General features: G+C 39.8%; 1 protein-coding gene across 4 annotated transcripts in view; it reads right to left on the bottom strand.

The window, feature by feature from the left end:
* Nucleotides 1-25,090, bottom strand: part of NTN4 (netrin 4) — a 158,995-nt gene that overhangs the window by 110,459 nt on the left and 23,446 nt on the right. The gene's annotated exons all lie outside the window — the stretch shown is intronic.

Raw genomic sequence — 25,090 nt, 5'->3', positions numbered from 1 at the left:
TCTCCTACAATATACCAAGATAAGATCAAAACGGGTACATGATTTTATTTTTCATTGTATTTATTTAATGAATTTAGAACATCTTCCCATGGTTATAGGATTCATGTTCTATCTCTCCCCTACCCCTAACCCCTCCCAAATCCAAGGCACAATTCCAATGGGTTTTACATGTGTCATTGATCAAGACCTCTTTCCACATTGTTGATATTTGTGCTAGGGTGCTTATTTTCAGTCAATATCCCTAATTATATCCCCATCCACCCATGTGATCAGGCAGTTGTTTTTCTTCTGTGTTTCTACTCCCACAGTTCTTCCTCTGGATGTGGATAGTGTTCTTTCTCATAGGTCCCTCATAGTTATCCTGGATCATTGCATTGTTGCTAGTAGAGAAGTCCATTACATTCAATTTTACCACAGTGTATCAGTCTCTGTGTATAATGTTCTCCTGGTTCTGCTTCTTTCACTCTGCATCACTTCCTGGAGGTCTTTCCAGTTCACATGGAATTCCTCCAGTTCATTATTCCTTTTAGCATAATCACCAACAGATGGAAGGGGAAAGGATGAAACTGGAAGTTAGGGTAGCCCTAGACTGGAGGTGAGGGAACACCAGGCTAAGGTGGTTTAATTTTACTTTGTGAGCTATGGAGAACCACTGAAGGCATGAGTAGAGAAATAATATGACTGGATTTTTGCATAAGGAAAATAACTCAACAACGTAAAGACTGAATTGGAAGGGACAGAGATTGGAGGAGGGAAGACACATCCAGGGGCTCTGGTACTCCAGACGATGCTTCATCTTCACTTCCCATCTAGTCATCCAGACTTCTATCTAAGCTATCTTGCTACCATATGAACATCCTCTCCATGCCTCTAAATCCTTCTCCTGCCTCCTTCTTTTCTTCTTTCACCTCTTAATCTGGGCATATATCAATAGCATATTGCTTCTGGAAAGAGCATGTCAATTGACAGTCTTATACATTGTCTCTCCTCCATCCCTATGATCCCCCAGACCAAAATTCTCTTCTCTGGATACCAGTTTCCCAAATGTCTTGATTTCCCCCACTAGAATATAAGTTCCTTAAGGTGGGTGATTCTTCCTTTTAGCATTGCATGCTCAAAGATTATTACCACACTACTTGATATATGGCAAGTACTAAATTAATATTTTTCTTTCTTTTATGTGTCCATTTAACTATTCATCCACAAAAGTTAAAGTGTGTATAGCATATCTTAATTATATATGATAATCTATAAAATTTATTTTATTTTTTTATATTTTTTTATTTTGAGTATTTTCCCATAGTTACATCCATGCCAATGAATCTTTAATATATTCTGTGAACAGAATGATTTTTTGAAACTACTTGCAGAAATGAACATAAAGATTTTGAAAAGCAAAACAATTTTGTAGACTTAGCTAACAAAATGGCAAATTGCTTTTACAGTACATACAGATAGTATTTTCTCTCTCCTAAAAGGGTTGGTTTGGAACAGCACATTTAGCAAGAATCATTTCGCACTCGGCTGAAAATGTTCATCTCAGCTGCAAAGCCATCATCTTCTTTATTCGGCTGCCCAGCAGCAAATAGAATCTGCTAAATTCCTATGTCTTCTCGATAAACCTTGTGAATGGATTTGATCAGAGTTAACCTGAAGACACACCCTGAGTCCCAAACACAGGAGCCTGTGTGTTCTTTGGTCTCCGGTTCTGCGAGGTGTAACCCTGCTCACTCTGCTATCTCACAAAGTATTTAAAACTCTAGTATCTTTCTCGCTACCTGAGAGTGCTCACACTGGAGTTATTGTGTGAGTCCAAACAAAAAGATGTTATGATTTAAACCGAACATTTAAAGGGACAATGGCAGAAGGAAGAAGGCCAGGCTGTCCCTCGGCTTAAAGAGATTTTACTCTCATTGCAGCCAAATGCACTGACTGGCACCATTCACCCACCCCGACTCCCACCCTTCTCTCCAGGTAACTGTGGCCAAAACACTCCAGGGCCTGGCCTGGCTTCTGTGTGGTCCAGAGCACATGTGGATGTACCCCAGGCTGTTTGGTCTTGAGGTTCATCAACTTTGTTTTCATGAGTGGGTGGAGCACTGGCGACTGTCTCAAAATTCTGGCTTTTAAGGGGCTGCTGTGTGGGAGTCCTGGTCCCAAGGAAAGGGAAATCTGGACTAGGAAAAGATAGTCTAATCTGCATGTGGGTGTCTGCAGCAAAGCAGAACAGCTGGTTAGTTTAATTTTAGAACTTTTGTCCTTGATGGGTCCACTTTTAAGTAAAGCACCTACTTGTCTGGGAGAAGTGTGTCTGTCTTTCGGGGAAGTACCGAAAGCTCCACCCTTGGAGCTCGAGGCACCTACACCCTCAGCTTATTATTTCACCTTTTAAAGAAATAGGGGAGCCATATCTACTGTACCAGACCCTTTCCAGATAGGACAATAGAACTGCCTGGAGCTCTCAGGAGGGTAACCGGCAGAGGAATGCCATGCACTCAAGTAACTTGCTTGTACGATAATAACCCCAGTTTGTAAGTACTTGAATGCCTCTTTGCATGGTTTAAGGCATATTTACAGTTTCCAAGGGAGGAGGAAGCCTTTCTGAAAGGATCTTCAAGGGGGAAGGGAAAGGGTGAGTGGTTGGAGCAGGAGCACTCCAATGTCAAAAACTGGACACCTACTCATTTCTGGATTTGTTTGAATGAGAATTTTCCCCTCAAACGATCAAGGAATCAACCAATCGAACCGAATTCAGCAAACATTTATGAAATGTCTACTATGCCCAACAAATGGGATATAATGACAAAAAGAAGAACATCTTCTGCCCTCAGGGAGTTTGTATTCTACAGGGGAGGTGAAGTGGGGATATAGCATGTAATCTGGCAAGTATATCTATGATAATATGAGCAGGATGGAGAGCAATAAGAACTAGGGGTCCTCCTCATAGCTGTACTTTCAAGACTCCAAGGCATCGGTAATGCAATTCCAGCAGATTTCTCAATTGCCGTATCTATCACACAGAATTCTTCACAAAAATGTGAATATATAAGAAATGCAGGTAAGTTTCTTGCTCTGGCTTTCTTAGGTAGGAAAAAATATATGGCCAGAGGGCACTTGAATGCCATCAACATCACGTCAGCTCTAGACCCTGGAGGAAGATTTCCACTCCCTAGTAATGACACGAAGGAGGGTGTTTATGTGATGCTCGGTGCACATTCCCTTTTCCAACTTGTTTATTGGAATTAAGAAAGTCATAGAATTTGATAAGATGGAGTTAAGAAATGGAGCCTGTAATACTATGTGATTAATAAATATATGTATATGTTTTGAACTCAATTTAAATTGATTGAGGTAGAAACTTATGGTGATTTCCTTTTCTATTACAAAAGTAATGAACAAGAATTTGAGGCAGATATTTGGCTATATGGGAAGGGACTGGAATGTCATCTCCGTTGAGAAGCCCTTCCTGATCTCAGTTATTAGTGTCTTTTCATAAATGTTCTAAACATACTGGCTGGGAATAAGTATATCCTCTGGTGGAATGTAAGCTCCTGGAAGCCAGGCACTTGTTTCCTTTTCATATTTGTATCTCCAGCATTTAAACACAGTGCCCATCACAGGGTAGATGCTTAATAAATGCTTGCTGATTGAGTCACTGAGAGAGGTGGCATGAAAGCTGAGCCTCGAAGCATAATAAGGATCATAAGCTCAGAAGTAAGGAGAAGAACATTATAAGCCTGGGAAAGAGACTGTACAAAGGCACAAAAATTGGGAGTTTAAGAATCGCACGGAGGCTCGATGAGCATGAATGTAGAGTATTGGGAAAGGGGATGACATTGGGTGAGTCTGGAAAGGTAGGCTGGGGCTAGATTGTAAATGGTTTTAAAGACCAAGCTAAGGAATTGGCATCTGATTCTAGAGGCATTAGTCAGACACCAAAGCTTCTTGGCATAGAGGAACAATATGGTTGGACTTGTGATCTAACATTCTTTCGAAAGTTGTGGGGAAGGAGGATTAACAAAGTCTGGGAATCGAGAAGGGGAAATTCTCATTTGGATATGATTCTCACCAAAAAGAATTGGCTGCTGGGATGGAAATAATGGGAACTTGGAGAGGAAGTGATCACTCACTCTATCTTAGAATCTGTGATAGAGGAAAGGAAAGGTGGAAATTGTTTGACATGCTAATGACATTTCAAGAGAGCAGATGTCAAATGGTCCAGACGAAAGCTGGGCAGGGGCTCACGGACCAACAATTCTATAGGATGAGCCAGTCTTAGGGAGGGGTGAAAAGTTCTCAAAAATGAAATTCTGAATGGACAAAGTAAAAGAATGAGGAGAAAAAGAGGAGGCTGTCTAAGGAGTCCAAAGTTGGAAACATAGGGAACTCACCAAAGAACTTTGATTTTTTTAAAGTCCAAGCAAGGGTAGGTAACAGAATAAACACAGAAATGTGGTAATAATATTCTTGTATGAATAGCGTCAGGACTATTACAACTGATAGGAGCAGAGAGGTGACATTCAAGGGAACAGACACATGAGGTTAAATATGTAGAGTGGGACTAAGCTACGGAAAACTAAAAGATAATCTGAAGAATTTGGATTTCATGTGGTATCACTAGGGAGCTGTTATATAGACTCCTCATCAGGGTATAATTTATTGGAGTGGTACTTTAAGAAGATTAGCTATCTTTCTCTGATGGGGAGAAAGAGTAGCTGTCAGACAATTATAGGAATGGATAAAAGAAGAGATGTTATGGACCACGGTGTTGGTTATTGGTATGGAGAGAGGGAAGGAGACATTGTGAAGGAAGAATGAACCCTTTGGAGGTAAGGGACATAGATTCCCTCACATCTAGTCAGGAGAGAGGATTCTAGGATGACCTGAGGGACTCTGAGAATAGTAGTTATTATGAAAAGAAATGAGGAAGCTGGGAAGGGCAACTAGTTCAGAGTAGGAGGAATTGAGTTTGATTTTATAAATGTTGAGGATTTTGAGATGACAATGGGACATAAACTTGCAATGCAATTGGAAATATGAGATTGGAATTTGGTGTGATATTTGAAGGTCATTTATCTCTATAGAAGCCATAAGATCACAGAAAGATAGCTGGAAGATCCTCTTTAGAAACCATCTGATCCAATCCCTTAGGACAATTAAGTGGTGCAGTGGATAGAACACTGGCCCTGGAATTGGGGAAACCTAAATTCAAATCTGGCCTTCGACACTTATAGGTATAGGTATTGGTATGTGATCCTGGGCAAATCATTTTACCCTGTTGGCCTCAGTTTCTTCATCTGTAATATGAGCTTGGAGAAGGAAATGGCAAATCACTCCAATATCTTTGCCAAGAAAACCCCCAATGGGGTCACAAAGAGTGACAAATGACTGAAGCAACTCAACAACAATGGTCCAATTCCTTCATTTTACAGATCTGAGGTCTGGAAAGATGATGATTACATATTCAAGGTGACAAGCTTCTTTTTGGTGAAGTGACAAGGTTGGAACTTCTGACTTTAAATCTAAGGCTCTTCCCACATGCTTCCTCTGAAACAGTACACTCCTTCAATGACAGCTGAAGCAATGACTAAGGATGATCTGCCCAAGGAAATGAATGTCAAGAAAGAAGAGAAGGTAGCTGAGGAATGAACTCTGTCTTACACTAATAGTGAGGGTGGCTAGGGCAGGAAGGAGATAAAGTAAATGAGACCAAAGGATCAGTTACACATGGAAGAGGAGAAAGATGATAATGCAGTGTTGTGGAAGCCAAGAGAAGGGAGAATTTCAAGAAGGATGTAGTTAACAATGTCCTCCATGCCAATCAAAGGTGGAAAAGGATGAGGACAAGAAAAGGTCTAAGATTTGGTCAGAAGGTCACTGTTTAACTTTGGGAGTCTATATTTACTCATGATATTTACTATATTTACTTGAATACTAGGGATGGGAACCAGATGTTTGGCAGTAAAGGGAAGGAGAAATAGCATCTGAAGAAAACAAAGAACTTCCAAGAAGTTTGTAATGGAAAGCTATTGGTCCTGTCAGACATGATAAAAGGAATGGTTTTAGAGAAACCTATGAAGACTTGCTTATAATGATCCAGAGTGAAGTGAGCAGAACCAGCAGAGGTTTTGTACAATAAGAACATTATAAAAGAGAAACAACTTTAAAAAATACTGATCATTGCAATGAATTTGTAATGAGCCAAGTCTACCTCGTTTTGTGTATTTCCCCAACAATGTGTGGGGGCAATTGGGAATGGAGGCATTAATAGAGAAAGTAGTGATCCAGGACTGAGAGTTGATATGATGGTTTTTTAAGGAGGCAGTAAAGAAGGAGCCACATCAGCTATTAAAGAAGGAGGAGTTTTGGGTCACTGAAGTAGCCAAATTTGGGGTCAAGAGGAGGAATTGAATGAGAACAGAAAGGAGGACATTGCAATTGATTGGTGGTGCTACTTCAAAGAGAAACAGAACATTTATCCTATCTTTTTTTTTTTTTAAGGCAATCTATATAACTTTACAGACAGATATGGGTAAGGATTGGAATGTGATTCCATTAGTACAAGGAATTCTCAGATGAGGAATCCTGCCAACTCATGTGGGCACATTCTCTGGAACTTATAGTCTTAGAGAGTTGCCTAGAGTGCAGAAAGGTTAAGTAACTTAGCCAGGGTCGGAGGTGAGCTTTAAACTTAGGTGTTCCATGATTCTCAGAACAGCTCTCTATTAACTGTGCCATATGACCAGCTCCATATTTGGGTACATATACATATGTGCATGTGTGTGAATATGGATGTATTTACATATGGCATTAAGGTGGACATCATAAGGGGAAGCAGTATATGACAACTATGAATAGTCTGTTATTGCTAAACAGAGTGCATTGGCTTGAGGTCAAGAGCACACCCAGAGAAAATATTTCACCAGGGGCAGGGCCACAAGTCTACCAAAGAAAGCATAAAAATATTGAGCTTTATTGGCACATTATCCTAGAAGAAGATAAGCTAAGATTTTTTTCTTCTAGTCCTACCAGTAGTCAGACTATCCTTGGGCTATCCAGAAGTTTGTCAATGGATGTAACCAGTGTCAAGGGGCAAGAAGTTCTCAGCAAAGGCCATGGCTACTCCAGTGGCTACTTCCATAGAATTAATTACATCCCCTGCCATCGTTGGGGCATAGCACCTTCCTTATGATGGTAGGTATTCCTTTAGATTGTGCCACTGATCCCCTTCCCAAAACTATCATCCATTTCATATATGACATGAGGACACCAGGGACAAATCATCTCAGGAGGGAGAAAACAAACCAGAGGAATTGAGGAAGGCTGTAAGAATGAGCACTGCACTAGAAAAAACATGGAATCAGATATTTTGTTTAGTAAATGAGCTAATTTTGCAATGTTATGAGAAGAAAAAAAATGAGAATTTCATCCAAGTCTGTAATGTTCTATATAGACATGCAGAGTTTGTCATTTTCACTGGATTTAAAACTTGACTTTTCAGGCTATATGCTCAGGCCTTGCCATACACATCCTAAAGTTGCTACATACATTTCCCCATTCTCACCACTCCACAATCCCAATTCCTGGATGTGAAAGAGAATTTCTTTATCTTAATGTAATCAAGTACTTTGCAGTGCTCTACCCTTTTAACTCAATCAGTGGGGAACTTGTGAATCATTTTTTTAAACCCTTACCTTCCATCTTGGAATCAATACTGTGTATTGGTTCCAAGGCAGAAGAGTGGTAAGGGTAGGCAATGGGGGTTAAGTGATTAATTCTATGTCTTACTAATCCAATTGAAAAATTAAGAGATTTTGCAGTTTTAGAGAGTTTATTCTGCATTAAATGTTTTAATTTAAAAAATTAAGAGAAAGGTACTATTGCATAGAAGGAAAAGTGGTATCTACTGGATTCCTGAGTTGAGGGAGTAGATGAACAGGTAGGAGTATAGGAAGGGCTCCTCTAAATTCAGGACATTCTAGAAGGGCCCATTATTTTTATTCTGGATTCTTCCATTTCACTGTAAGGCTGAGCCTTGCTTGAGAAAAGGTAAAGCTCTTCTATAGCTATGAAACACAGAAAAGCTAACTATGTAAGCCTTCCTGCTCCTGCAATCTGAAAGCTACTCCTACAAGTGCCAGGGAAATTATCCACTATAGGAAATGCTTTAATCAATTTTTCTTTTTCATATTCAGTGACAGAGTGCCACTTAAGCAAAAATAATAAACAAACCAACCTCCAAACAGCCCCTTTCTGCTCTCTGAAAACCTTCCTTTTATACAATGCACACATCATTACGTATACACACACACACACACACACATATGTGGTCTAACGTATTATATACATGTTCATGTGTGCATCTATGTACCTCTATGTTTGTGACCGGACACCCCCTAAAAAGATGATGTTTAAAAAGTCATTTCCCCTTAGAAGGTGCTATAGAAAACCACAAGGGGCAATTAGCTTGACTTTTAAAGCCAGGTTTCTTATTGAACATCTGTGTGCCTACTAGGCGATTTCCATAAGGCAAATCTGCACCAGAATCTGCTTTTAACTTTTCCCTTGTGGGTTAAACAGGAGCAACAAAAACGTCCTGGTTAAGCTTTTAAAAATACAAAACCAGACTTTAAACAGCTCCTATGGGAGGGAAACCCTGGCTACTAGGGTGAGATACTTCAAAGGGACCTCCCAACTTGATCCAAACCACAGTGGAGCCTTTGCCATTACCCTGGCACTAACTAGCACAAAGCGACATCGTCCGTCTTGGAGGGAAGGACTCGGACACCGGTACACCTTCCTCATCAAAAACTCCTTTCCACAAATAGCTTCCTGACAGAGATCATTTCCATGTGCCTTTTCTGAATCACATCCATAGAAGTTGGGAGGTGAGAAGTACTTTGGAAGACTCTTCTGATCCAGTCTCTAATTTTTCAGAAAAAGAAACTGAGGGTGACCAACCAGTTGGGTGACCTTGGGGTCACATCTACAGAGTCAGGGCTACTGGCTTCCAGTTCTGTGTCATTTCCCCCATTGATTATTAGAAAGAGAACTGAGATGAATAAGAGAAGGAAAGAGCAAGCTGAGCTAGAGAAGCTGGGGTTTGGTAGAAAGCACACAAAAGCTTGGAGTTAAAAGGACTGAGGTGAGGGATTGGTTCTGTCCCTTAATATCCGTGTTATCTCCAAAAGCCATGTAGCCCTTTGGGGCCTCAGTTTCCTGAGACATAGAAGAAGGGGGTTGGACTAGATAATCTCTAAGTCCCTTCTGTGTCTAAATCCTTTAAAATTAGGAGCAGTCGTTCAGCAGAAAGACAAATGGCTCCACAGTTGGAGGAATCTTGCCTCTGATACTCACTTACCTCCTGCCTGACCACAAGGTATTGAATCTTCCTGCTGCTCAAATTCTATACTCATCTATAAAAAGAAGAGCTTGGACTCAGGGCTTCTCCCTCTAGATCTGTGATAGTAAATGCTTCCTGGGCCTCAAATTCCTTTATATAAAATGATTAGGTTGGTCCCTTCCAGCTCTGACATTCCATGATTCTGAGCCCATGGAGAGTTCTGAGGAATTAGTGACTGGGCTAAAAAAGAAGTTCAAAGGCTCATCACTGGTCTTGCCCTTTTTATATTTCTTAAGCTGAGCTGAATTTAGCTGGGGCTACATGAATGTCAAAGTGGCAGAATAAACTATCTATAAAAATGAGTGTATTTAATTCAAATCCTTTTATGAAGACTAGAAATGGGAAAGCCCAGGACCTACGAGTTCCTTGTTGCTTATGAAACAGTGTAGGTAAATATGTGGCGGTGACTCTAAGGCTACAGTATGTGTAAATGCAGAGTCTGGAATGCAAAGAAAGCTCTAGGTTTGGAGAAGCATCAGAATAATGACTGGATCTCATTTCAACCCTTGAAAATAAGGCTTTAGTAGGCTGCTACATAATCTTGGGAAAATTCCCTCTTATTTCCTGGGCCTTAGTATTCCTGTCTATAAAATGAAGGGGGAAAGGTGGGGTAGGTGGTCAATATTAGCAAAACTAGCAATATAAAAGACTATTCTAGTAACCAGAGGGACAAAAATCATGCAATTATAGCAGCAGATACAGAAAAAGCTTTTGATGAGATACAAAATCTATTCCCACTTAAAGCATAAAAATCAGGAATAAATGGATCTTTCTTAATATGATCAATACTATCTCTCAAAACTCAAGAGCCAGCAGCATATGTAATATATGCCAGAAGCCTTTCCAGTAAAATCAAGGGTAAAACAAGAATGTCTGTCTCCAACATTTTTTGTTATACAGTTAGAAATACTAGCAATGAAGCAATAAGACTAGAAAAATGAATTGAGGGAATAAGCCCAGGCAAAGAGAAAACAAAATGATTACATTTTGTAGGCAATAGAAAACCCCAGAAAGACAACTAGAGAGAGAATCCTAAAGAGACAACTACAATTAACTGAAATACTAGAAAGTTGCAGAATTTAAAATAGATCCAAGAGTATTTTCAATCTCTCCCAGCCCACTGGTTTATTTCCTACTGCCTACAAACATGTCTCTGTCTCCTCCATCTTCAAAGAATTTTCACTTGAACTTCCCTTCTCATCAGCTATCATTTCATGTCTCTCCTCTCTTTTTGTGGCTATCTTTGAGAAGGCCGTCTAGAATATCTATCTGCCTTTATTTCTTCTCTTCAAACTCTCCTTAACTCTTCATAGTCTGAATTCTGGCCTCTTCCTTCCACCAAAACAGATCTCTCCAAAGTCACTAATGATCTCTTGGTTGCCAAATTTAATGGCCTTTGCTCCATCCTTATCGTTGATGCTATTGTCCACCTTCTCCTTAAGATTGCTTAATACTCTTTTCTCTCTAGGTTTTCATGATGCAACTCTCCTAGTTCTCTTCCTACCTATTTGACTACTCCGTCTCAGTCTCCTTTGCTGGTTCTTTATCTAGATCCCAGCCATTAATCATACCACAGGGCTCTGTCATGTGCTCTAGACTCTTCTCTTCACTTGATGATGGATTCTATGATCACCTCTCTGTTCATGATTCTCAAATCTACTTATTCAGCCCTAACCTCTCTGCTTGACCTAGTCTAGTTTTGAATCTTTAACTGCCTACTGGAAATCTTCAATTGAATATCTTGTAGATATCTTCAACTCAACATGTCAAAAACTGAATTCATTAGTTCCTGCCCCCCCCCGCCCAAACCCTCTCCTCTTCTTAACTATCCTCGTACTGTTGAGGGTACCACCAATCTCCTAGTCACTCATCCAGGCTGCTTACTGAAGTGCCATTCTTGACTCCTTACTTTCCCTCATTCTCCAATCTTTGCCAACACCTTTCAATTCTACCTTCTAACTATGTTTTGAATATACTTCCTTCTATCTTTGGACACTGTTACCCTCCTGGTGAAGACTCTCATCACCTTGTGCCTGGACTACTGCAAGAGTCTGCTGGTTGGTCTCCCGATTGCAAATCTCTCTCTGTTGTAGCCCATCAAAGTCATCTTTCGAAAGTGCAAGCATGACCATGTTGGGCAACATTGTCACTCAATTCAATAGACTCCAGTGGTTCTCTATCGCCATCAGAATAAACATAAAACCTTCGCTAGATATCTAAAGTACTTAGCTACCTCCCCTTTTCCAGTCTTTTTAAACCTTGCCCAACCTCACTTACTCTGTGATCCAGTGACATTGGCATCCTTGCTATTCCTTGAACAAGATACTCCATCTCTGGGCTCTAGGAATTTTCATATGCCTGGAATGTTCTTCCTCTTCATCTCTGCCTTCTACAGGAAGCCTTTTCTGATCCCCCTTAATTCTGGTACCTTCTTTCTGTTTATTCTTTCCAATGGATCCTGTATATGTCTTGTTTGTACATAGATATTTACGTGTTGTCTTCTCTGTCAGACGGTTCACATTCCCCTACTTTAAAAAATTCAATGATCCCCACTTGTCTCTAGGATCAAATGTAAACTATTCTTGTTGGCATTTGAAGCCCTTCACAACAGAGTTACAACCTCTCTTTCCAGGCTTATTATGCATTTCTCTACTTCAAGCCCTCTAGGGTGGAGTCAAATTAAGTTTCTTGCTGTTTTTCACCCATGATATTCCATCGCTTATCTCTGTGCTTTCCTCAGGCTGTCTCCCATGCTTAGAAAGCTCTTCTCTTCCTCAGCATCTTTTGGAATTTCTAGTTTTCTTTCAAAGTTCAGTCCAAAAATGGATTTTTCTTGCTCTCCAAGCTGTTGGTGTTCTTCCCTCTCCCTATGACTTTGTACTTTTGTATATCTAACAATGGTGGTATAAAGTTATACATGCACACCATTGTTGTTCTTCTCCCTTCAATTGAATGTAAACTCCTTGAGGGCAGTAACTGTTTTATCTTTGCTTTTTATTTCTCACACAGTTTCTGGCATATGCTTGTTGCTTTATTGATTGAAGTATATAGGAAAGGGTTCTGAAAGCCAAATTTGTAGAGTACTTTATCACTATTCATTGCTTTCTTAGATATATTCCATGCTCTATAGCAAATGGGATGGGGTGATGAACAGCTAAGTGACTCAGTGTATTGAGAGCCAGACCTGGAGTCTAGAGGTCCTGGGTTCAAATCTGACCTCAGGCATTTCCTAGCTGCGTGACCCTGGGCAAGTCACTTAACTCCCATTGCCTAGCCCTGACCACTCTTCTGCCTTAGAACCAATACACAGTACTATTCTAAGATGGAAGATAAGGGTTTTTTTTTAAAAAATGTGATAGGGGCTGAACATCAAAGACCACATAAGATATCCCAAGGATATCATCTTTCCAATATCACAGGATCTTTTTATTCCCCATTTCCTCACCTCCTAAACCCTAAATGACAAGTACCAGCACAACACATTTCAAGGCCATTAAGGGAGATGGAATTACAACTCTCTGTACACTTCTAGAAGGAGCCTTAATGACACTGCCATTTTCTTCACCTTGCACTGTAAATTTCCAAAGGATGGTTCAGTTTGTGTAGAGTGCTACACTGAAAGCAGACTTGGCTCAAATATTTGTTCCTTTCCTACTAGAAATTGGTGGAACCCCTGGTGGTTATCTCTAATAAGAAGTCCTCGCTGAGCTATTCTACCTCTGAATTCTCTGCCAATAAACTATAGTTTCCATTGATTGGCTTTGTATGTGTTTTTCGGAGTGATACCAAATAAAGCTAATTCTTCTACACGAAAACCTTCCTACCATTTAAAGACATTTTGCAACCTCATTAAACTTTTTTTTCTTCCAACTGAAAACTCCAAGTTCCTGCAACCCAGTCTTATGATGTGATTTCCCTCCCCTTCGCCATCTTGGGCTTGAATAGAAAATGGCCCCCACTCCATTCGTATCTCTAAACTGCTGTTGTCCACATGGGGTCCATTCCCATTCTAACTTCTGCTTGCAAATATCCCTTTTCCAACTTAAAAAAAAACCCAAATGCAGTTTAAAGACTTTCCAGAAGCTAATCAATCTGCAGGCAATGAAATAATGGTATTTTTCCAACTTGGCTATTTTGGGAAGGAATAGCGGTGGCTCTGACTGGAGACTGGGGTGTAGGGGTGGAAAGAAATGTGAGACACATTGCTTACACAGTTTCTCCTTGAGGACACAGCTCTCATACACAAGTGGAAAAAGCAAGGCAGACAAAGTTGCAATCTTGTCATCAGCTTTGAATTTTTTTTGGCTGTTCTCCACTTGAACTACATTATATCATGGGATTACGCATTTATAGAGTTCTTGCCACTGTAGCACCCAGTTCAGGGGTCAGTGGCTTTTTTGTGATGCTATGCCAGGCAGACAGAGCTGAACTAAAGGGGGGGGGGTGTAAGGCAGAATCGGGCCAGCCAGCCCTGATAAGACCCTGCCTATTGTAGGGACCCAAAGACTGCCAGGATTCTGAAGCTGAAAAGGAGCCAATCTTCTCACTCAGCAGATGGGGAAACAGAGTGGCTCTAGATGTTAGGTGATTTGTCCAAGGTCACCAAGCCAATAAGTAGCCAAGTTGAGACTTGAGCTCAGAGCTTCATGAGTCGAAGATCCATGCTGTATCCACTGCTTTCCTTTGCTGAGGGGAGAGCAGTGAGGGATCTAGTATGGAAAATGGTAAATTGGAGTCCATTCACCAGGAAACTTGTCCTCATGGTCTACTCTATGTAGACAGCTAGGTGGTTCAGTGGTTGGAGCATTGGGCCTGGAGTTAGAAAAATATGAGTTCAAACCCAGCCTTAGACACTCACTAGCTATATGACCTTGGGCAAGTTGATGAATTTGTTTGCATCATTTTCCTTAATTGTAAAATGGGGACAGTAAGAGTACTTACCTCACAGGGAATGTTTGGGAAGCAAATGCAATGATATCTTTAAAGCTCTTAGCACAGTGTTTGGCCCTAGTGAGTGCTCTATAAATGCTTATTCCCTTCCTGCTCCCCAACTCCAACTTTAAGTATCTTAACAAGTGGACTTTTTATATGTGAGAATGAGAACTAAGTAGAAAGGTAGAGTAGTAGATCTCATTAAGTCAGAATGCTGGGCCAAATTGATCGAGATGAAATTTTAAAGGGATAAATAGAAAGCCCTATATACTTGGCTCTAAAAAAATACATTTCAGAAATGTAGGATTTGTTTAGATAACAGTATCCGTTAAAAAGATCTACAAGCTTCATTTAAGCCAATAGTGTGATATGACAGCCAAGAAAACAGATGCTCTTGGAAGGCACTAAGAGAAAGAGGGCAAACCGAATCATCAAGAAACAAAAAGAAACCTTCTCTAAATATATATATATATATATGTATATATATATATATATATGTAAATAGACCCTCTCAAGTTCAGAAAAAGAATTATCCAGTGTCCATCTAAATGTGAAAAGTGCTCACACACTGACCAGAAATAACCTTCTTTTCCTCTCATGATTCACAGTGGAACAAACCTAGTCCACCAAACCAGTTGAGATCTGTTTTATCACTCTGAGTTAGAGGTATTTAAAAACAAAACAAAACAAAACACGAGTGGCCTGATGTCCAAGAATAAGGAAGTGGTGGTTCTGTTGTGTCCTGGTCAGACCACAGATGGAAAACTGGATTCTGTCCTGGGCACCTAGTTTTAAGAAGGACATTAAAGATGGCAAAAGGACTTAAAACTAAGCTCTTGGTGAATCCACTAAAGAAAATAGGAAAATTTAATCTAGATAAAGATTAAAGTCTTTAAGTTTTTCAAAGACTGTTATGTGAAAGAGGCATTAGATTTTCTTTGCTTAGCCTGAGGGAATTGAAGGGATTAGAGCAGCAAGTGGTGGTGGGAATTGAGTAAATCACACTGACTCCATTTTGTGACTCAATTCTGGGTCTAACTCAGCTCCTTTTCCATTCAATTATGGGCCTAGTCTAATTTTTATTTTCTGAGAAAACTTTATTCATTTGTGGGAATTGTGAGAAGGCTTGGTTGCATTGTTAGAACCTAACCCTGTGTGGCTGGGAAGCTGGACCACCTCTATCTACTACTTAGAGACCCTTAACTAAGGATCTAGGTTATCCTGACCAGAAACTCAGGCAGATCCAACAATTAATGCAAAGAACTTTCTCATAATTATACATTTCGAGCCACCCATATGTCTTATCTGAAAACTGGTCCTGTGTTGATCATCAGTACCGTTTCCATGTTCCTTTGATTGTTCCCCAATACTTGGAGGGAGTAGGAAGCCTCTTATTCTGATTTAAGGGAATTGCACCTGCTCATTCTCCCCTTCCCAACTTGAAATAGCTCTAATCTTTCCTCCAATTAGAAATCAGATCACCTAATGTTATATACTGGTTAATTGTTTCCTTTTAATTAATTGCCTTATTTGATTATTTTTAATATATAAAAATCAGTCTTCCCCTGTATCTGGGGTCCAGCCCTAAGCTAAGGAAGGGGCCTGGTGCCAATTTATTGGGCAATTGCCATGTATTGCTTAATAAATCAGTATGATTGGGAGCTAGAATCTTTGTTTCTTCAGTCAGTTCATCTTTTATCCACCAAAGGCCCAGAGGACAGAATGGTGAAAAGTTGCTTGAAAGAGGCAAATTTCATCTCCAGTATGGGAAAATCTTCCTAGCCCGAAGAGAACTGTCTGCCACAGGAGACAGTGAGGTCCTTCCTCATTAACAGAGGTCTTCACATGGACAGGAATCTCTAGCTAACTGATAACACGAATAAAATAGACCAATCGAACTTCAGGGTTGGCAAAAGATATATATCATCTCATTTGTCAATGGCTGCCTCCAGGATGGCCCAATGAAGGTGTTCCAATGGGTTCAAAGCTTCCTAGCTTTATCCCTTTCCCATTTCCTTTCGACTTCACTCCTGCTGTGTGGGGTACCACTGTCCCCCAAGTCTCTTGTGTTTGCATCATTAGTGTCTTTGACTCTTTCCTCTCTCACTCTTGACATCTGAGCAGTTACCAAGCTTGATTCCACCAGTATAACATTTCGCACATCAGCCTCTTCCTTTCTGCTGTGATAAAAGCCTTACACAGAAAAGGAATTAGGGTTATTGCTATTGCATTGATTTTTTAACAGGTCTTTTTATCTCAACTCTTACCCTCAATTTTAGTCTGTCATTGCATAAATAATTTGTTTAACGGAGATCTGTGTATGACGACACTGCCCTAAATCTTTAGTAATTCATTATTACCTACCAAGCAAAGTTCAAACTCCTTTTAACTTTTACCTGACATTCAAGACCCTCCACCATCTGGGGCCATCTTCACTTTCCATGCCGGACACTCTACATGCACACACTCTACACTCTGGCCAACAGAGTTATTTTCGGTTCCCCTAAATGTTGTCTGTGCTCTCACCTCCATAGCTTACTCATGCTTGGTACTATGCCTAAAATCGCCTCTCCTCTTCCTTTCCATTTCATTCTCTATGCCTCTTTTCCTTTAAAATTCAACTCCAATGCACTCTTCCTTTATGTGGCTTTCTTTCAGGTGATCTTATTCCTAGGACCTTGGAGTGTACTTTGCTTTCACTCTCTCTAATGAATATACTATTTAATACTGTTTACTGTAGCTATCTGTGTTTGTGTATGAGTCTCTTAATAGAATGCCAGTCTGGCAGGACAAGGGCTTTGTTTTCTCTGACTTTCACATCATCCTTTAAAACCTAGTATAGTGCTCGGCACTCTGCAGGTGCTTAATACATATTTATGGAAGACATAAATAAATGAATGATGAGTGACTACTTGTTCAAGAGGTTGTGGATGGGATTCCTGTTCAAGTTTCAATGATCTCTGAAGCCTTTCTAAACACTCTGTAGTACACCACTGGACTTTTGGCTAAAAAGATATTTTTTAAATTAAAAAAACAAAATTCTTGAAAAACATGTATAAATTCTCCTGAACTCTTTTCAAAATGACAAATGATCTTTTCAACTTGTTATAACTATAACAAAGCTTCATATTTCCAAAGGATCTTATTGAAAAATCCACTAATCCTTACAACATTCCTATTATATAAAAGGATTGAAATATTAATAGCCTCTGCACTGAAATAGGGCAAGTATTACATCAGATTAGGAATGAGGGAAAGAGCTAGGAATCTAAGCCTTGCCTGATAAATTTGAACTCTGGGAGGTACTATTGTTATCTCCACTTTTTACAGTTGAGGAAACTGAGGCAAGCAGGTTAAATGGCTTGTCCAAGGTTACACAGCTAATAAATATCTAAGGATAGATCTGAATTCAGGGCTTCCCGACTCTCTGCCCAGCATTCCATCCACTGTACCACTGAGCTGCTATTTTGTCATAATCGAATATGAACCTAGATGTGTTGAATAAAGGAATATACTCCCAACAGGTGTTTGTAGGTAATGTTGCTCCCAAAATGCAAAGTGCCTTGGTAAAATTATGAGATACATCATTCCTGTCAATCCCAGTACAGATGTAATTACTTTGTGATTTTCTATAGATATCAGATGCGTAATTAGAATATGAGAATACTCTGTAATGTTAATTGATAGTTATGTTGAATATGATTATTTTTCATCACAATCTGCCCATTTAGGTGTTTATATTAAGTCCAGCATGAATAGGATGGTCTACCCCAAGGGTAGAGGAAGGATCAGCACATTGCCTAAAGAGAAGTGAACTTGTCTAGGTCCAAGATGAAGCTGGTCAAATTTCCAGGCCAACCAGCAAGCTGCAACACTTCCATCCTGAGTAAAATAGTGAGATCCAATTTCAAATAAATGAATCAAAGAAAAATATCATATTTTATATTTTGTAAGATTTTTATATTGATGGTGTCACTGTTTCCCTCTACTTATAAATGAATAATTAAAAACTGAAGGGGATAATCTCTTTAGATGTTTCCCAGTCCTAAGATTCTGCAAATTTATCCTATTTCTCAATTATTTAGGGATGGATTCTTAGTTGGTGGATTATTTAGCTACCTTGTTGTTATTTTTTTTTAATCCTTTTTTCATTCTACCTTTTGGATGTTTCTTATTATTCCGCTAGACTGAGTCAGGGCAGGGAAAAGAAATGACATTTCTATCAGTCATTTTGGCTACTTAAACAAGTAGCTCTGGGTAAAGGATTAGGGAGAAAGTCAACAATAATGATTATCTTCACCTCACTTTTCTGACCAATAGAGTCGATTGTAAGCAAAAAAGGAATTCTGTCGAATTCTAGAAATATCTCATCATATTTAATAATGAAGTTCAGTGATTCTCCCACTTCTTCAATCTATGATCTACAACTAACTTCCAACTAATCCCTCTGTCCAAGATGTGGCAATATGCAATAAGATTTAGAATAGATAGATTTAGAATTGGAAGGGAATTTTGAGGTCATTCTGGTCAACTCCTTTATTTTCAGATGAAAAAATTGGAGGCTCAGAGTGTTTATGAGAGGAGTAGGATAGTTGGAAATTGAACCTATGTCCTCTGATTCCAAATCCTACTTTTATATTATACCATGCTATATCTAAAGGCGGGAAGGAAGGGTGACTTTTCTTCCCACAATTGATCACCCTTCCCTCCCAGATACTCTCTCTTCTCTAGGTTTTTGTAACACTTCCTGCCCTGATTCTCCTCCAAGCTGGCTCTCCTCACTCTATCCTCCACAATAACCTATCATCCTGCTCATTCTTGCAACTCTTTCCTTTTAAATCTATTCTTTGTCCCTCACTATGACTTCCAGTCCCCTCATCGCTTCTTGTTCTCCTAAGCCTGTATTGGCAAACTAAGGCACACATGCCAGATTATGCCAGAGGGGGCTGCTCCCTTCCCCTCTCCACGGGTGCCTGAGGATATTTCTCACATCAACTGCCCCTCTGCCTAGCAGCCCAATAGGAACACTTCCTCCCTCCCCTGTCTGGGGTAAGGTGGGGGGCTCACATGCAGTGTGAGGGTTGCAGTTTGGGCACCGGGTCTCTAAAAGGGATTACCATCACTGTTCTAGACTATTACTCTTGTTTGGGCTTCATCTTTTTCCTTTCTCAATCTGGATTCTTCAGTAATTAATTTAATGTGATGCTGTCCTCTATTATTGAATCCTTTGCCCTCCTGACCTTCAATGACTCATGCCAGTTACTCACCCCTTCTGCCATTTCTTCCCTTCTCACAAGCTGATGAATGGTGCTCCAGAGGTTCCCTATGATCTTCAGGATCAAATAGAAACTCTTCTGTTTGGCATTTAAAGTCCTTCACATCCTGGCTCCTTTCTGCCTTTCCAGGCTTCTTATGCTCTCCACATACCTTTTGTGATCTAGTGACACTGGCTTCTTTGAGGTTTCCCAAACCCAACACTCCCATCTCTGGACTGGGGGCACTTTCACGGGCTGTCCCTGTGCTTGGAATGTTCTGCCTCTCCCCTGCCTCTCTTGCTTTCTCTAGCCTTCTTTCAAGATTCGAGTCCTACCTTTTGGAATAGTTCTCACCCTTCTCTCTCTCTCTTTGGGTATGGCAAAACAAGTACCTAAGTTGGATAAGTAGCTCTGAAGGCCACTGGGATGGGGAAGATAGAGAAATCTCCATCTCGTTCCATTGGCTGCTGCTAGAGGTACAGGAGTCCAAACTCCATCCAGCTGCTTCCTGCCTCAAACGTGCCTCGATTGCTTTTAAGGTCAGCTGCCGTAGTTCTTTAAAGACCATCCATCTGTGGCCAATCTTTTACCAGACAAGAGCAGCTGTCCTTCCAATTTCACCAGGGAAATTTCTTCACACTTAATAAAGGGCTAACAAGACACAGACATGTCTTTGCAGCTCATTTAACGGCATCACCTCAGCAACCTCTGTTATGTTCCCCTTAGTATTTGTGATTCTATCACCTGAGTTGCAAGGGGAAATCAGCCGGTCAATCAAACTCCCCTCCCAACAGATATTTTGAGAGAGAGAGACCTGGGGGAGAGGAGAGAAAGGGAGAGAAGGAGGGAGAAAAAGGGAGAGAGTGGAAGAGAGGGAGAGAAAAAGTGGAAGAGAGGCGACATACTTTTTAAGGTCCACCAAGTGGACCATTCCTCCTGATCTAATGACCAATTGTACCTAAAGCAGCTTTGCTTCAGCAGGGGGCTCTCTTCTGACATCAATAGCATCACGCTTTATAATAGTCTATATGAGTGAGAGACAGCCCAGCCTTTGCTTGTTTGGGAGCAAAGCTGTGAGAATAAAATTTGAAAAAAAGTTGAATGTGAGTCACAAATTTAAATAGCTACTCAGACTGGCTAGAATATTTTTTCCAGGGGGCTTTTGAAGTCACCAAAAGGCTGTGAAGTGCATTCCAGCTTTACACAGAGCCAAAGTGCTTTGTGTGTGTCCCTTAGCTGGGACAATTTGAATCTGGAGGCTGCTAGTTTAAATTAGGAAGTGTTCTAGTCATGTCCGGAGACTCGTGACTCACTGTTGCGTGGACCCTTCATCTTGCACTGTCTGGTGAGTGCGATTGTAGGGTGCCACAAGCTGTGGGAGCAAACAAGAGGTTTCTGATTGGTGAGGACAGGACCATGGCTTAGCTATATTTCTGGGAGAACTGAGTCAAGGGCGTTCTACATTGAGGGAAGGGAAGTCAAGGGAGGATTCTTTATCAGAGACAGCCAGAGATCATCACCAAAAAAATAATATCTGAGTTGGGTCAGAAAGGGAAGCAGGATGTGGAGTTGGGCAGGAAAGTTAGTCTGTGGCATTTGCTCATGAAACTGGGGCCTGCAGACCATGTGCAGATATCTCTGAGAAAAGCCAGTACTTTTGTTAATGCCCTACAGCTGTGCTGGCAGCAAGACCCAGGCAGAAACCCCAAATTTTATGCCCTTCAAACTTAAGCCTTTCATCCTATACTCTCAACTGCTTCTTACAAGACCGCCCTCTAAACAGCATCCCTTCACCCTAAGGTATCTTCCATTTATTCCTTTCTCTTGGCTTCTTCCCATCTGGTGATGAGGCCATTCTCAGTCTGCCCCAGTCTTACAGAAACAAAACAAAATAAAACAAAATAAAAATCCTTCCTTGACCCTCCTACCACAATTAGCTGGTGGTTCATTTCATTCTTCTTCACTGTCAAAATTCTGAAATTGTCTATTCCCAATTCCCTCTGTTCTCCACACATTAAAGAATCCAAGCAAGACAATTCCCTCCCTTTTTTCTTTTAAACCCTTACTTTCCATCTTAGAATCAATACTGTGTATTGGTTTTAAGGTAGAAGAGCAGTAAGGGCTAGGCATTGGGGATTAAGTGATTTGCCCAGGATTATACAGCTAGGAAGTATTGGAGGTCATATTTGAACCCAGGACCTCCTATCTCTAGACCTGGCTTGAAATCCACTGAGCCATCTATCTGCCCCCCAAGAAAACTCTCAAAGGAAATAAAAGAAGACCTAGGAACAGCTAAAAAAATCTAGGAAGAATTGAAACTAGAATTAAATGATACAACCAGAAGGAAAATGATAGGGAAAATGACCAATGTGGCATAAAAAAGAAAAGAGAATCGAGAGAAGAAAATAAATGAAGACAAAACTCATGGATAATTCAGTGCAAGTAGAAAATCTTCCTCACAAAATAACATCTATAAATGATCTGGAAAAAGGAAAAACCTAAAGGATAGCTCAAAATGTGATATCTAATTTTCCAAAGAATTTAGCCAAATAAAAGGATATGAATTGTATTTTAAGAAATGATGTGATTATAATGTAAGTTCATTATTTTAATTTAGAGCATCATTATATATTTATGATTGCTTATAATATATTATATTAATATACTTTCAATTTTCTTGTTATATTGAAGAAAATCCTTCTATTGATATAAATAAAGCTTAAGAAACACATCATAGTTTGTCTTGGGCCTTTTTTTAATCTAATGGTATTGAAAAGGTTTTTTGATAAAAAGTAAAAAAAGCCTTCCCTTTTCTTCATGTTTATTGGATAAAAGTGAAATACATAAAGGAAGAGTTATGTATATATATATATATTTGTGTCCATATCTATATATATTCATAAACACACATAGATCTATAGTTATATATACATATATACATATATATGCGCATATGGTAGAAGGAGAATAAGGAACCAGTAAATAATCAGAGAAGTAGCAGAGAAGGAGAAGAACTACCAGAGTCCTAATGGAGTGTCTCGTGCCATAGAAAGATCAACTCTGGGACAAACCAAAAATGAAGCTACAATAATATAAAGACACAGATCACTGTAAATCACACACACGCTTAAACATTAGAGACAGTTTTCATTAAAAAGGGGTATAAAGGGGGTATCTGGGTAGCTCAGTGGATTGAGAGTCAGGTCTAGAGATGGGAGGTCCTAGGTTCAAATCCGGCCTCAGACACTTCCCAGCTGGGTGACCCTGGGCAAGTCACTTGACCCCCATTGCCTAGCCCTAACTGCTCTTCCACATAGGAGCTAATACACAGTATTGATTCTAAGGAGGAAGGTAAAGGTTTTTTAAAAAAAGAGGATATAAAGTAGGGCTGTCCACTGTTACCACCTTTGAAGAGATTATTAGAGATAGAAATGAATAGTTTGATTGCATGAATTTATAGGACAAAAAAAGTTTCCAATATAAAAGGAAGCAGTTTGGAAAAATATTTGTAGTAAATGTGTCTGATAAAAATAGGACACACAGAAACTATAGGAACTGACATATATAGTTACAGAAGTAATATTTTTAACCCAAAGGAGAAGTAGTCCAAGAATATAATTTTTGAAGGGAAAATGCAAATTAACGAGCATTTGAAAAGTACTGATATTATGTAGTAATCAAAGAAATCCTACTTTAGACAATATTATCACGCTACCTGATACACATAAAATTGTCAGAATTTGCTAAAAAAAAATAAAAAATCTTCTGTTGGCAAGGTTGTAGCAAAACAGGTATTATTGCATAATCAATTTTTCCAATGATTAGGGAATGGCTGAACATGTCTTGGCATAGAAATATAATGACATTCCATTATAACAGAACAAATTGCAATATAAAGCATATGAAGAAATAAATAAAGCCCTAAATGGAATGATGCAAAGCAAGTTCAGCAGAAAAAAAAAAAGCTTTAGACATTGAGTATAAACAAGTTTTTAAAAAAATTATCAGCAAATACTTTAAACATAAATGGTTTGAGGGTAGCTGGGTAGCTCAGTGGATTGAGAGCCAGGCCTAGAGATGGGAGGTTCTGGGTTCAAATCTGGCCTCAAATAACTTCCTAGCTGTGTGGCCCTGGGCAAGTCACTTAACCCCCACTGCCTAGCCCTTCCCACTCTTCTACCTTGGAACCAATACACAGTATTGATTCTAAGATGGATTGTAAGGATTTATTAACAAAAGTAAATGTTTGGATTTAGAAGAATAACAAATATATCATTGTTACTTAGTTAAATTTTTTATTTTTTGAGTCAAACATTAAATAGCTATAATTTTAAGGTCGCATTTAGAGATCTACTCCATATTTTATTTTATTAGTTGAATTGGTTGAACATTCATTTCATCTTTCCCTCTAGTCTCCGGGGAAGAAATGGCTTTCTTCTTTTCCAGAGCTAACACCTCCACCTGTACCCTCAATATAATTCCATTGCATTGTTTCTGTGCCCATATGCTGTCATTCTCTTTTTCTCACATATCTTCCATCTTTTCTTCTCTACCTTTGTTTCCTCTCAAACTAAAAATATGCTCAGGCTTTCCCTTTTTCGCCAAAAAAAAAAAAAAAGAGGCTTCTCTTGCCAGTGGTATCCTTCAAGCTATTATTCTATGCCACTACCAAGTTCCTAGGATGAGTCATTTTCACTTACTTTCCCATCAGCCACTCTCTGCTCAGCCCTACTACTCCCCTGAAACAACTCTCTCCAAGGTCACTGATGACCTCTTCGTCGCAGAATCCAATAGTCTTTTTTTCTGACTTCATCTTTCAAGCTCTCTATGACATAGGATGCTTCTTCATGTTCTCTTTGCTCTTGGATTCTGTGACTTAGCACTCTGGGGGTTTTTCCCTAGAATTTTTAGCTCCTCTTGTTCTTTGTCGGCTCATTAGTCTCTTTCCACTTCTTAAATATAGTGGATTCCCCAAAGTTTTTTCCTTTTCCTTTTTGACATTTTCATCTTTGAGATCTCATCTAAGCCATGGCTTTAGTGATTAGCCCCCTAATAAGCACTCCTAACCTGTCCCAAAGCATCAGCCCCGTTATGAACAACTGCCTATTGGATCTCTTTGGCTGGGTGTCTTCAGAGCCCTTCAAAGGTGCCCTCCTTCTCCATGTGTAAAATATATGATCCCCTTACCTATAAAGCCCTCCTGACCTTCCGATCTTCTTTCCTTTTGCTCCTTTGCCATTCTCTGTGATCCGGTGCCATTGGTCTCCTTACTGTCCCTCAGGCACTCCATCGTCCAACAACTACTCTCATGCTTGGAGCTCTTGCTGTCCTCATTTCTGCCTCTTGACTTCTTGGGCTTCTTTCGAGCCTCAGCTAAAATTCCATCTTTTGCTGGACCCTCTCCTCGTGCCTTCATCTCAGTGCCTTCTTTCTGAAAAGATCTCCAGTTTATCCTGTATATATCTTGTTGGCACATTGACCAAGTGGTCTAGTCAACACG

The sequence above is a fragment of the Gracilinanus agilis genome, chromosome 5 (assembly GCF_016433145.1).
Source record: "Gracilinanus agilis isolate LMUSP501 chromosome 5, AgileGrace, whole genome shotgun sequence".
NCBI classification, from domain to species: domain Eukaryota; kingdom Metazoa; phylum Chordata; class Mammalia; order Didelphimorphia; family Didelphidae; genus Gracilinanus; species Gracilinanus agilis.
Note: the sequence above shows the minus strand (reverse complement) of the source record. Positions and strands in the feature narration are given on the sequence as shown.